The 13,658-nt window shown below is 34.1% G+C and overlaps 1 protein-coding gene and 1 long non-coding RNA gene across 5 annotated transcripts in view; one reads left to right on the top strand and one right to left on the bottom strand.

The window, feature by feature from the left end:
- The window catches only part of LOC145969467 (uncharacterized), a 62,865-nt gene that overhangs the window by 11,522 nt on the left and 37,685 nt on the right, over nucleotides 1-13,658 (top strand). The window lies entirely within an intron of this gene.
- On the bottom strand, nucleotides 6,168-7,342 carry LOC145969324 (uncharacterized). The gene is made up of 3 exons (XR_014438040.1): nucleotides 7,312-7,342; nucleotides 6,609-6,840; nucleotides 6,168-6,309 (listed from the first exon to the last, which is right to left on the bottom strand). It is a non-coding gene; the product is annotated as an uncharacterized LOC145969324 (long non-coding RNA).

Genomic DNA, 13,658 nt, shown 5'->3' with positions numbered 1-13,658 from the left:
GTCAATGTTTTCTAATTCAAGCTGCCTGATCTCATGCCATATAGTGCTAAATTTACGCCTGAGTCGTTCATCAGCATCGACGAACTGCAGTTCAATGTTCAATAGCAGCAATTCGTTTGAGCCATTTTAAGCATGAGTGTTTGTTAATTATTTAAATCGTAGAGAGATGTTTAAGAATTATCATTCTTATCTATTAAATACGTATAAATAGATATTTTTTTTTTAATTAATATCGATCGAAGAAATAAAATTGATAGTAATATTCTTTAGAATACGATTCATATTCCAAAATTTATGCATATATGATAATTATATAAAAATTTATATATTATTTTTTATTAAATATTCTGTTTTTTTCATGAAATCATTTTGTTTGAAGTTTTCGTTTTTAATCGCCCAAAATATATTATTACTTCTGAATAATATACGATTATCACACGGATGAAAATAAACCTTTATTTTAAAAGATGAATAATGATTTATTTTATTGCTTACATATGAAAGTAGAAGTCGATCATATTACATGTTGCATCATTTCTTTAGAAAGCAATTCTATTTTTCTCTCACTTGTGTGTACAAATAGATGCGATAATTTATGCTACCTTTTTTCATGTGCTGTGATAGCTTGATAAAAATATTCGAACGTGATTATCATCGACACAACTGGGTAAAAGTAACTTTTTTTTTATACTCCGGAACGAGGCGGGATTCTTGCTCGCCGCCGCCAACTCAATTTACACCTTCGCGCATCCAAACTCGGTAAAAAAGGGCTCTCGAGAAGCCATTAAGACGGACCCGAAATTGTTGCTCTTCGCGCGCGGGGACTCGGGTCCACGACGCGGGTTATTTCGATCCTCTCTGATCCAAGGGTGTATCAAGGGCGGCTGCAACATGAAGATAACGATTCCCGGCGATTGTCGACGATGACTCGTCGCCGAATCGACAAAAGAAAAGAATAAAACTATGCGACGTGTATTTTAAGATTGTCGACGTCGGACATGGATGATTAGTTTGATCGATAAAAATATAAGATAAAATATTTATTTTTTTAATATTTAATAATGTATACAATGAATCCAATCTTTTCAATATCTGCTCTTATATATATATATATATATATATATATATATGACGATTTAAAACAAAGTATATTTCAACATTCATACTAGTAATCGTATATTATTCATGGGTGATAAGATAGTCTCATCGATTAAAGACAAAGTTCAAAATTTCAAACAAAACAATTTTATAAAACAAAACATTTTTATTGTGTAGTAGTTATAGATTATTCATAGACGATAAGATAAATTTGTCGACCGAAAACAATGACATTTCATCGATGTTTCTATCGTATGATACTAGATGAAGATAAAAACAAATCTATCCGTAAAATAATAATTATTGGAAGTCGAAGAATTCTTCTTCGTTGAGAGAAAGAACGAAACAATATCATCGTGACATCTTGTGATCCCAAATATCTAGTGGACGATGTAATTATTGGCTGCTTGGGAAGGAAATTTTGACCACCCGGCTATCTTCGAATGCATCTAATTTCTTTTTAAATTCGATCAATTAAACAAACCCCTGTCAGAGGTTCGCTTTAATTGACCGAGTGTGTCAAGAAGCGATAACATCTTCAGCCGCAGATTTATTTAACGAAGTATAGTGATATAGTAGACTTAAAATTTTCTTTTTTAAAAAATAAGTAAAGTATAATATATAATTAAACGTACATTTATAATACAAATTAATTCATTATATTTGAAAATTTATATCATTATTTCTTTAACTGTGTTTTTTAAAAAATTCCGGAATTATATAAGAAATATTTTAAATAATGTATGAGAGAAATATTTCAAATGACAAAAGATAATTATCTCTCTTGCATTTTTTAAATATAATAAAGTATTTAAATCTAAAATACACTTAAATTTAAAATAAATATATTTAATTTAATAAGCAATAAAATTTTTTGTAGAAAGATACTCGCGAATTCCGTGTTATAAAATGTTTATAAGATAAATTCCCCGCGAAATCGAATTGGACGGGTTTTACAAACGCGACATGATGCAGCAACGGACCGGATAACACGGGATAAATCGAAAGTCGACACTACGGTGGAGTCGCGGATTTAATTCGCCCCGCTGCCTCAATGGCACCTGTCGTCTCTGGCCGGCGGTGAGATGACTCGCGGCCGCAATGTTACTGCCATTAATCATGATCGTCGAATGCATCGCGGCGTCTCGTCGTCGCCCGACGTGGTGGTTTCTCGCCTTGACGAGCCGATGCCTCTTCGTCGTCGGGCCTCTTCGTTCTTGCCATGTACTTCTGCCGTCATCCATCATCGCGCCGGCGACAGCCGCGCGGTATCAAAAGCTGCCCCGTTTTTAGTTGCGTACACGAAAAGTAAAGAATCGGCCAGCATAGAATTTTCGGGTCCTGAAGACAAAACGCGCGAGTCATTAGGACGGTGGTTCTCAAATGGTGTGCCATTCGGGCTGTCATTTCAGAGAAATCTTTTTTATAGAGCTTTCATAAATTTCTCATAATATTTCACGTTATTTTCACAACATATACTTATGCCGCTCTTTAACGCCTAATTGAATATTAATTGCATTCAATACATGAAACACAAACTTGATATCGCCAAGTAAGATTAAAAATTTTTTTTAAAGAAATTTATATAATTTGCACAATTATTTCTGCTAGTCTAAAGGCTTAATCACAATCCTGAGCACCACTACATTAGGACGTATGCCAACCGAGTGGCCATTAAGAAAATAGATCAAGTTCTTCCTCAAGTTCCAACTCTGAATTGAGTTCCCTTCGCGCGTATTAAATCATTTCGCGAGGAATGGCGCGGTGCAAACTCTTTGATCAGATGATGAGTTTCGACTTCTCGATATTTTTCGCGGAGGTGATCAACCATTTCGGATTAAGCGAGATAGACATTCTCTGCTTTACAATTTTAATATTAGAATGTTAGATATTATTTACGTTATTGCTCGAATGTAATCACAGCTTTATATTTATAATACATGCTTGGCATGATATTCGAGATCTCTTATGAAAAAAATTATTTTTTATAATAAGATAAAAATAAGGCAATATTGACATTTTAAAGCTGATGAAACGGATGGTTGAAACACTTGGATAGAATCTGTTATTCGCACTTGTAATAAGAGATCCGCTTGCTGTCACGTTGTGAGTAGCTAATTCATGTATACTTCAAACGATGAAAAGGCAAAATCGCGATCCGATCGATTAGGATGGATTAACATCAACGAAACAGATCAGAATGCAGACCGCCTAGTATTTCTCCTTACGCGAGGAAATTAGAATCATTTCCAGGGCAATTTCCTGCTCTCTAGTATATATGATGCTTTCACTCCGCCCTTTCATTCTCGCACGACGAAAGGGCCATCATGATATTAATCTAGCCGATCTTTAGGGTGGCGTGCGCGGAAAGAGCAGATGCAACATGCAGCTTCTTTTTCGATCAATCGATATAACTGCACTTCATTAAACGTGAAAGCGATAGATTAATTTTTATTATGTTTGCTCGCTCCCTTAAATATTGCATTTTTATTTAAATCTGATATAGATATTTTAAGATATTTCAATAACAACAAAAAAAAAACAAATTATTATAAATATCAAAATCGGGATATTTTTCTCTCATAATTATAATAATTTCTTAAAATTAATTTTAATTCAAATTTAGCGGTTATATACGAGTATATATTCACTTAATATATTTTCTTAATTGTTTTATTTAATTATATTATATTTATTTCACATTTATCTTTACCTGGTTTTCTTTGTTACTACATTACGTTATACATGTTATTTTTTATTATATCTCATTAAAATAAGCATTCAATATATAATAGTCGGGCAAATTTCCATATGGTTGTTTATGGTTTAGAATAGAGGGACGTCGTGGGCGGCCAAATTCTGGTTCGCGTATTATAGTGTACATCCCTCCCTTGAAGAAGCTTGGATCGTATCAAAACTCTTCCTTGGAGAGTCAGCCCTTGAAAATTCTAAAGAATATCTCGCACGGGAGGTCCTCCATTTTTATTGGATCTTTAAAGTATCCTGCTCTGAAACGACTTGATATTTTTGAAACGTTTAAAGATTTAAAAAAAAAGAGATTAACTAATTTCCATAAATTAATAAGAGAAATTTTTTAATATAACATATTATGCTTATTATACGTGCATATATTATTAACACAATCAATTTAAATAATAATGTAAACATAAATTATGTATAAACATAATATGTTAAAAAAATCTCTCTTATTAATTTATAGAAATTAATTAATCTCTTTATATATACATGTATTTCAAATTATATTAAAATGAAATATTTTAAAATTATTTTGTTTTAACTAAACTAATAGAACTGTTTGTCCTAAAATTTTCCTGATCATGACATTAAAGAGGCTGGAATGTTCTAAGTTTCACTTTATTAGAAACACACTAACGTATGTTTAGAAATTGCCACGCGGTTTGATTGTTAACATCTGATGTATAATGTGTTTCCGTACGAGAATAGTTTCCAAGACTAGCTTCTATGACCCGCGGAAGCGTTTATCGAGAAACGTAACTGATGAATCACGTTTGAGTCGATGCCGAAGAGAGACGTGTACGCTTTAACTGCGTTTATTCTAGTCATGGTTATTGCACAAAGTCAGTTTCATAGCTTATAATTTTTTTAATAAACCCACTAGACATTATAAAAAACGTTAAAAGATGTTATAAAAATGTCAAAAATATTTTTGAAAGAAATTAAATAATTTATCAAATCAATAAATAATCTATCAAATAATACAATTTATGCAACAATAACATTAATTAGTAATATGCATTAATAATATGCATTAATAATATGCATTAGTAATAATATAATTGATATTTTGTTTATTAAACAATTGAATAACAAGCGACAATGTTGAACGCGAGATAATAGATATCTCAATAATAATTGTAGATTAAATTATAACGATGTTTACACAATGATTATACAGTGACTCAACAGCATGGAACTTTTCCTTTGAAGTTTATTATGACAACTTCTGGGAAATATTTCTAAACAAGTATATTATTATCAGCAATATGAAATTGTGACAAAATGTTTTAAATGAATAATAAGAACGTTTTTTGATAAGATAGATCATGCAAATTTTTTTTTATTAGATAAATAGATTTTTGTAAAAAAAATTCACGAAAGATTTCAGACGCTGCGATTCAGTCGGAAATCGTAGGTGGAAAAAGTGCACGATTTTCTAGTGAAGCTCGGTATATATTATTGCATCGCGAGTGGGCCGCGAAGGATTGGTATGCAAATGCTTTTACGCTTCGTAGACTTCGGTTACATGGTAAATCGATCGCGTAGGAAAAGCAAAAACCTATCTTTCGAATTCGAAATTGATTTAATCGGAAAAACAACTTATATTTTTTTACCGCTTTTATTTAATTATATGTGTATGTGTGTTAGTGTACATAATACGGATTTGATATAAATTAAATTTTAGTATTATGGGGATAACGTTTGGTTGAGAAATCTACATATAAATATAAAATTTATTTATAATATTCGTATAATGGAAAATCATTTTTTATTTTGTCTAAAAGTTTAAAATATTTTCAAAATGTGTGATGATAGTTTCTCTTCTCGCCTGCAAAATTATGATACTAATATAAAATTTTTCGATTATAGTTGTAAATCTCATGTTATGAAAGATATAAAAATTAAGTTCTTTGCACACAAGTAACAGTTTTTTTTATTAATCATTTTATTTCATTTTATTTCATTTTATTTCATTTAATATACATAACACACGTAAAACAGGTTGTGACTGGCATTGACAGTTTCGATTAGCTCTGCCGTAATTATATTCATTTGCACTTAGTCAAGTTCCTGCGAGTTTGTCTGATTCGTTTCCTAGAAGATCTCTATCTTGCTTTACGACTGGAAAGCGATTTAATTTTAAGTGCAACGTTTTGATAGACATGGTCTTTCATTATATACATTTCGCGATGCAAATGGACGTTGCGTGCGACAGTTTTTGTCGTTTGCTCATCGATCGTTAAATGGCACGATTTACGAGCGGCGATATTGTCGTTATAATTTCTCTCGACCTGCTTGTAATAGCGATCGACGAACTGTAGAATCACGTGCATATCACTCCTACTTCCCCGCGCGCATTCTCTTCTCATATTTCTCGTATGAATCACGCACGGATGTGAGGCGGGATTGATTTTCGTTGCGTGCAAAAGCGCGCATCTTTCTCGACGACAGCTATTTGAGATTAAGATTATTACATTGGATTCCAATGAACTTGTTCTAAATATCAGAATAAATCAAATCTTCAATCATTACATTACATTTATAGTTCTAAAATTAAATTAAATTAAATTAAATTAAATTAAATTAAATTAAATTATATATATAATTTATATATATGTATATATAAAATTATATATTTAATTTTAAATCATTACATTGCATTAAAATCGAATTACATTATATTAAATTATATTAAATTATTGAGAATAAAATTTTTAAATTTAAATTTATTTCAATTATTAAATACTTACTCGCATCTTCTTTCGCGAGGGATTCCAAGCAATTCAAGCTCGATCGTGAAACAAATCCTCGCATCCCGCCCTGCCGCTCCCTTTGTCTCAGGGAATTCAATGGCTTCGTCATTTCGCATCCCGAGCAGCTGATAGCGAAGCCAACGACGCCGCTTTCCCACAGTTGCCGTCGCGGTTCCCGTTCCTGTCTTCTTCTCTTGTTCGTTCCGTGCGCCGGGCAAATGTTCGATCGCTCGGAAAATAACGGATATACACTTCAACATCGTTTGCTGTCTTTCCGAACAATAACTTTTAAACGGAACGCGAACGGAAAACCGCGAAGATACGCATCCGTTTGAGGGAAAATGATCGATGTAAAATCAATTCGGTAAAGAAGAAAAGATTAAATTCTCTGTCTTGATTGAAATTTGTATCAATATATTATATATTTAATGCTGTAATATTAATTTCTCGCAGTGTGATTGATTCTATAATTGTTTTATTACGCAAGACAGAAATTAAATTTTAACGCAAGTAACGCCAGTTATCGCTATAAATAGCCGACTTTGGCTAGTTATAATTTAAATTAATCCACTTCCGAATTGTGAAATAAGCCCTTCCGTCAATTTCTGTATAATAGATTACCTTCTGTTTACGTTAATGAAAAAAGGACGAAGAAGGATCATGAAAGAGAGGAAGTTTGGATGACTTCTGTATAACTTACTCATCATAGCGTCGCGTCTCTCATGAGTCTCAGAACACGAATAATGTTCTTAAGAATGAAACAGGATTGAATAATTCAGCAAACACTGGGGAGCGAGAATCCACAAGGAGAAGGTGTGCGTGAGCCTCAGACGCATTCATCTTCGAGAGCTTATGCTGGTGCAGCGCACGCAACCTCCGGTCGTGTCGTCCGGCCCCTGAAAGAGCATCAGACTTTAATGCCTCGGACTCGCACTTTGGGGAGCCTAAATCACCCCCCCCCAGGACTCTCGCGCAGCAATCGATAGAAACCTGCTTGTTCGAAGAGGGACGAGGGAGAGCGGGGTGGACACGATACGCATTTCGAGGGTTGTAAATGCGTTGAGTGTAGTATCGCTTCGTTGAATGGCGGTTTTACTTTTCCCTGCGCGGTGTAAGATAAATAGCAGAAATATCTACTGTTTATTTTTCATACAACTATAATCTACTTTTCGTTTACTTATTGGTTTTAGCAGTTTTGAATAGTCAACGGAAACTAAATAGGTCACAAAGTATAAATATAGGCGTGTCATCGTTTCTTTACCTGTTATTGCTAAAGTAAACTCTACTCGGGTTTCGTTTATAAATTAAAATATGTAGAGTTCCATTAGAAATAATTAATTTTACATTTAAAATCAATTTTTTTACATTTAAAATATATTTTTTCTTCCAAGATTCTCATTTTTTCCTTGGATTGATCTTGAAGACATGCTTTTCGAATCTCTATTTTCATGCAAATATTAAAAATATTAAAATCTTTAGAACTGGAATGAAATAAAAATGTATGTTTTAAATTTGAATTTCGACGAATCTTAAGTAATTGACTCCTTTCTGCGCTTCGCAATCGAAACTCTATAACGTGGTATCGTGCGATAGTTTTTGAAATTGCCAGAATCGAAATTTTTCTCTTACTTTCGACCTCAATGTTTAATCTAACATCTACTTTAATATTTTAAACAGTCACTATATATTAAAATTATTTAATCTGTAGTTTTATCGAAAGCTTCTTTTATATAAATCTCTAATATAAATGAGAAAACTGTTGGCTTATTATCTATTTGAGGTATAAAGTAAGGGCTTAATATAATACAATTCCTATATAAATGAAACTTATCAAAATTTTTCAGAATTCATGAACGTGAAAAAATGTAGAATGAAAATAGAAGCAAAATTTCGATTCAGGGTTACGCATAGTTGATCTCTTTAAAGAGCTTACGCAATGTAATGCGTTTCGTGGAAACGCGTATGGGACTTACATTTCGCAAGTGGGCCACGCACGCGTCTCTATGCTCGAGCGCTCATGGCCACGTGGAGAGTCACTCCCATTATGGTAGCCACCGTCGTTGATCGGGGTCGTATCGCACGCGTAATTGCGTCTCTTCATGTATGCACGCGGTTACTTTTCGTTGATATGTTGAAAGCTTCATCTTTGCGAAACCGCGATTTCTCGTAGAATTAATTAGCTAACGATTTATTTTTTACGAATCGTCTATTATTATTTATATTACTATTTATATTTGGAACTAGCAACTGATACTTTTGAAGATATGATATAAAATTCCATATATTCATAGATGCACAAGCTATGTATTATAATATTTCTTTAGACTGTGCACACACGAATAAAGTCTCTCAGAGTCAAACAGCCATATTCGGTGTTGCATATATGCGACCCTATATATTTTATATCCCGCATCTACTCCTTCGCGTGGCACGCGCATGCATTATTATGTCTCATCTGCAGAAGGATTGAATGGTGCGGCAGATGTTCAATTCTTCTTTTAATATGCTTATAATATCAGCCGCACGTGTTTATTGTCGTTGCAAGAATATTAATAAAGTAGAAATTCAATTGTATATTAAAAAAGTGAGGGACATATTTACATGGAATATAAATTTACTTAATTCGAAAATTATAACACGAGAAATATCATTACACAATCTCGTATGTGCGAGAGAAAAAAATATAAATCTGTATAAAATATTTATAATAAAAACTAATAGTATGCTCTATTATGTTGCAAAAATTTTTTAATTAGTTTATTAAAATTTATTATAATACTATTAATAATTTCATAATTTCATATCGTGTAACAGATTTTAATTTCCATAATTAGATATAATAAGCTAAAGATCTTCTCACACAAGATTATTACAGAGAAAATTGGAAGTGTGGATATTAAAGATATATTAATATCAAAATAATTTTTAAATTATCTCTTTAAATTACTCTCTTCATCTTTGTCCTATGAAATAAGCGGCGCTCGAAGCGGTTATAAAAGATGCATTTTATTTTACTGTTAACTTCCTCAAACGCTAATGCATTCTATAAGTGCACCTCGCGCTCATGCGAGTTCGTTGTGCTTCCGCTCGACCATTTCTTCCTCAACAACTGAGTCTAGGACGAGCGATCGCTCGTTCCGCCGCGCAAAAAGTTCTCCCGAAATTCCTGTTCAACTTGGCGAAACCATGAACTGCAAAAGTCATCGTCGCGTCGCGCAGAGAAGGGGAGCGACCGCACAATAGAGTTTCGCAGACTCCCAGGCTCCGCAGTAGACGCGGTCCGGTTCCTTCTCGTGAGAAGGTAGAACCGGCGTGTATGCAGGACGAAAAAAAAAGAGAAGAAGAAAGGCTCGATCCTGTTCTATACGCGACAATAAACGCGTGCGCGTGTGCCGACATATACGAGAATCAAGAACCATTCGCGAAACGAACATCTGTCACGCGTGCGGGGCGCGTACTTCCGATTTCGGGTTCTCTCATCCCTCGCTCTCTTGCGACGAGAGAAAGTTACTTACTTTTGAAATACCATCCCTCTAACAAAACTGGTCTATCTCATGTATATTTGCGTATTTTCTGCATCAATGAATTTTGATGCGTACTCGACGATTGCTCGATATTGTCTCAATTGAAACGTAAATTGCGTTTCTTTTAAAATTGCCGACTTTTGAATCAATTTTAAGCAAACTTGGTTTAGTTCGCAAAAATATTAAAATACCAATAATTTGGAATTATAAAATAAATATTTCCATATCAAAGAACGGAGAAATGTTTGCATATTCTTCGTATTCGCGTGACTGACACACACAAATATGTATACAAGTACCAAGGGTTTGAAAGTTCGGCACGAGCTACTGCAAGACTGGTTTTTCATGCTTCACGATTTTGGACAATACGCGAGCATTCGCATGCGAATGTAGTACGTGCGCGATACATCGTTACATGTTAAGCTCGTGCCATTCTTACATAATATCCTTTCCTGAATATAGTGAATTTTATTCACTTGCTTCGTTTTGCGCCAACGTAACACGTGAATATGTGTAAATAGATGACCGCATTTTAAAATGAATGATTATAATAATCTTTATCGCATACACTTTAATAATTTTAAAATGATAATAAGTAATTTACATTACTTTAATATTTTTAAAATTTAAAATTCAATTTTTTTCGTTCTAGTTCTACAAATAACGATAATACTCTTCATTATTTTTGTATTAATATAACTATTTTTTATTTTTATTTAATATTTGATCTAAGTTATAGAGAAATTATATCTTAAAATATAATTTTAACATTATTAAATATTTCTAAAACGTCCATTGTTTCCCGTGGAAAATATTGAATGAGTGATGTCGCAAACGGAAATATGAAAAGCGCGTGTGTAACATAACAATAAGAAAAAGGAAGTAAATCCTTCGCTATCTTTTGCTCGCACATTTCTCGGAACATTCTTGCATACGTCGATTACACCCGAAGCACGCAATAGGCTTTGCGTAGAAAAGTGATTCCACAGTGAAACCTTAATAACCACGGGACTCCCTTCCAACAAACCAAAACCATGACCCGTAACCGGATAGATATTATAATAAATGATAGCCTTAACTAGGGTTCGAACCACGAAAGGTCTTCCTTTCCACGCTCAGATTGCGGAACAGAAAGATGTCAGCGTATTTATACTGAGAGACACTACAAATATTTATGCAATCATAAACAAGACAACAATACTGATTCTCTAAATTGAACTTAACATCTTTAATAAGACTTTATTAGACATCATATCAAGCGAGTATTTTAAAAGAAAAATAATATTTTATAATTATATTTCAAATTTGAAAAATTGAAAATTCCACTGAAGGATTTAGAAAAAATATTCTCATATAAAACACTAAATTATTAGAGAAGATACACATATTATAATTATGCAATTTCATGAATTTTAAGGGTTTTATCGTTGCTTTAACTTATACACAACACTGGATATTTAGAAAATTAGTCTTGAAGATATAAGGGAAGTTTTCTATTGTTGAAATAATAAGAAATTGTCTTAATTTTTGATAAAAATTAAAGTGCGTTATGAAATTTAGCTAACGAAAATGTTGATTTATATTTTCAACTTTTCAATGATGCAATCCGAAATCAGTCACGTATCCAAAACAATAGAGAGAAATCTTCACGATTATGTTCACGCATTGCACGCAGAAATTACGAGTTATAAGAAAGCATAAATTAAGGTTCATTAAGGTTCCGGAGTGTAGCCTTTGGTGGCATTATTGCAGACGACGACGCCGATAATGATAGTCAATACAGCCTTCTAAATACTATGGTTGACGGAAACAGGATTCATTCCGATTAGACTATCGAACAAACGAAGGAGAGATAGAAGAAATTGGGAGGGAAAGGGGACACGAAAATAATGTTTATAGAGAAGGATCTATTATTGAGAATTCCCATTGTCATTGTTCCCTCGCGAATTTGAAAATTACTAGTAATGATAGACGGCGGATCGGAGAAGGTCCTGAAGTTTAATAGGCCTGCAGTCTGATCGGATCCGAAGAGAATCGCAATTTTGGTCACGCGAGATGTCTATTTGGACTTTTCTGTAAGGATGACAAATTCGACTTTAGAATTTTGGTTCAAGGTGTCGAAAATTCAGTAGAATTCCGCATAATATATACGTTATACACGGTGGTGCATCTCGCACGCGATCCGGAGAAGAGTCTGGCGTTAACCGCAAGAAGGTACCAGATGTTATCACATTGAAAAAAAAGGACGTACTATAATTTGCGATCCATTTCGTGACAACGTAAACAGTTTCTCGTAATAACCCGACATCCTCCGAAAATCCGGTTCTGCGAAACACGCCGCGCCCCAAGCTCGCGAGGATTCGAGTTATTCCGGGCCGACGTCGCCGACGTGGAATTTGGCGATGACTCTTCAACCGGAAGCATTTTTCCGCGAGAAGGAAATTAAATTGCCAGTATACTTCTTATTTTTATTAATAAAAATCGATGTTATTTTATTATTATTATTTTTTAAATCATTGACATATCTTGGCGTATTATTAAAAATTATTAACAATAATGTGAGACTTAATTTTCTACAACTTGATTCATTTATTAACTCCAACTTCATTACATAACTAACGTAACGAGTGATATCTCGCCATTAAGACAACCATTACTATTCTTAGCTCGGTCTCTCTTAGTTTTCATAGTTGAAAAGACATCCGGTATATGTGCAAAATGAAACGCACGCCGACTATTTCGCATCGACGATCGCCATCTCCGCCCGAATTTCAAGGCTTCACTTTTGTGCTGCCGGTCCGTTCTAAATGTAAGAAGAGTCTCCGAGCTACTCGCAGCAATGCAGGCATTCGCGGATTATAAGGAGCTTCCGGCCGACTCTCCTTCGCTTCGCTCATTCCACCGGTCATTGTTGCACTGCCACACCGAGTGTGACGACCTGACAACCTCGATCCGACCGCTTAGCATGCGCCTCGATTACGTTGTCGGACGTGAAGCTGCACACCGAAGGAGGACGCGTCACGTCAGTCCGCTCGATTCTTTCTCCTCCTTTTTCTCAGCTGTTGATGAGATTACTAAACGCGCGAGCAAGTGAGCGAGCGAACGCTCGACGGATCCTCGGTGCCGAGTGCTTATAACGAGTTTGCCGGGAAATTGACTCATGTCAACGCCACTCTACTCGATTGCCGACCTAAACGCGAGAAATGGCGCTTACATATTCTTGGTGTACGATATTTGATTTTAAATAACGTTTCTCTTTAGAGAAAGTCTAATATACAAGTTACGTTCTAATACAATTATTTTTCATCATTAATTAATTTTTTCTTTATATATACATATGGCGCTCTGTTTTATTTCGAAACTTAAATTATGCGAAACTAAAACTATATTGTTAATATCATTAATAATGCGTTTTTATCGCTCACTCTCATTAACCGCATGTATGGTAAGAAAGCGTTTCTTGGGTCTACCTCGTGTTCATAATTCGAGTTACCTGCAAATCAGGGAGATGTCCGAGCGACTA

Source organism: Camponotus vicinus, unplaced genomic scaffold (genome assembly GCF_025532165.1).
Source record: "Camponotus vicinus isolate PSW18456_S1 unplaced genomic scaffold, iyCamVici1.0 SCAF_3, whole genome shotgun sequence".
NCBI lineage: Eukaryota > Metazoa > Arthropoda > Insecta > Hymenoptera > Formicidae > Camponotus > Camponotus vicinus.
The sequence above is the reverse complement of the archived record's forward strand: the minus strand, read 5'-3'. Positions and strand labels throughout refer to the sequence as shown.